The sequence below is a fragment of the Propithecus coquereli genome, unplaced genomic scaffold (assembly GCF_000956105.1).
Source record: "Propithecus coquereli isolate 6110/MARCELLA unplaced genomic scaffold, Pcoq_1.0 Scaffold91, whole genome shotgun sequence".
Taxonomy (NCBI): domain Eukaryota; kingdom Metazoa; phylum Chordata; class Mammalia; order Primates; family Indriidae; genus Propithecus; species Propithecus coquereli.
In genome coordinates this window covers 747,086-747,900 of record NW_012155396.1, presented here as the reverse complement: position 1 = coordinate 747,900, position 815 = coordinate 747,086, and positions in this window count along the sequence as shown.

The following is an 815-nucleotide window of genomic DNA, read 5'->3' as shown; positions in this document are numbered from 1 at the left end:
CATTTAGTCAAATTTCATTCAATACATTTACTAATATATTTGGGTTTAAATCTATCAGCTTATTATTTGTTGGGTTTTACATTCTGTGTTCCTTTCTTTTTTCTTGTTTTCATTTGGACTGAATAACCTTGTGACCCTTGCAGTCCTTCCTTTTATCACACACTGGAAAACATTGATCTGACTTTTGTCATCATAATTTCCCCTTTTTCCAGAATGTCATATAAACAGAATCATACAGTATGTAGCCTTTTGCCACTGGCTTCTTCCATTTACCATGATGCTTTTGAAGTGATCATATTGCTGAATGTATCAGTAGTTCGTTCCTTTTCATTACTGAATAATTTCCACTGTATGGATATACCATAATTTGTTTATTTACCAGTTAATGGATTTGCCCGATTCCAGTTTGGGGCCATTATAAATAAAGTTGCTATAAACATTTGCAAGCAGGTCTTTGTGTGGACAGATGCTTTCATTTCTCTTGGGTAAATACTTAGTAGTGGGATTTCCAGGTCATATAGTATGTGTTACGTGGTGGTCAAGAAAAGGAGCCTCTTGATCTCAGGAAGCCTAATTTATCGTTTGCACCAGTTCCTGCACTATGAAATCCATTACTGCATTTGCGCTGAGGCCATGCTTCCATAGGTTGCAACTAGTCAGTGACAGGGTGTGGAAGGGATACTAAGGTGGGTCAATTCTTGGGAGACAAGGAACTCTGTCACAAGCAAATTTACTTATTTTTTAATTATTATGGGTATGTAATAGTTGTATATCTTTATAGGGTACATGTGATGTTTTGATACAGGCATACAATG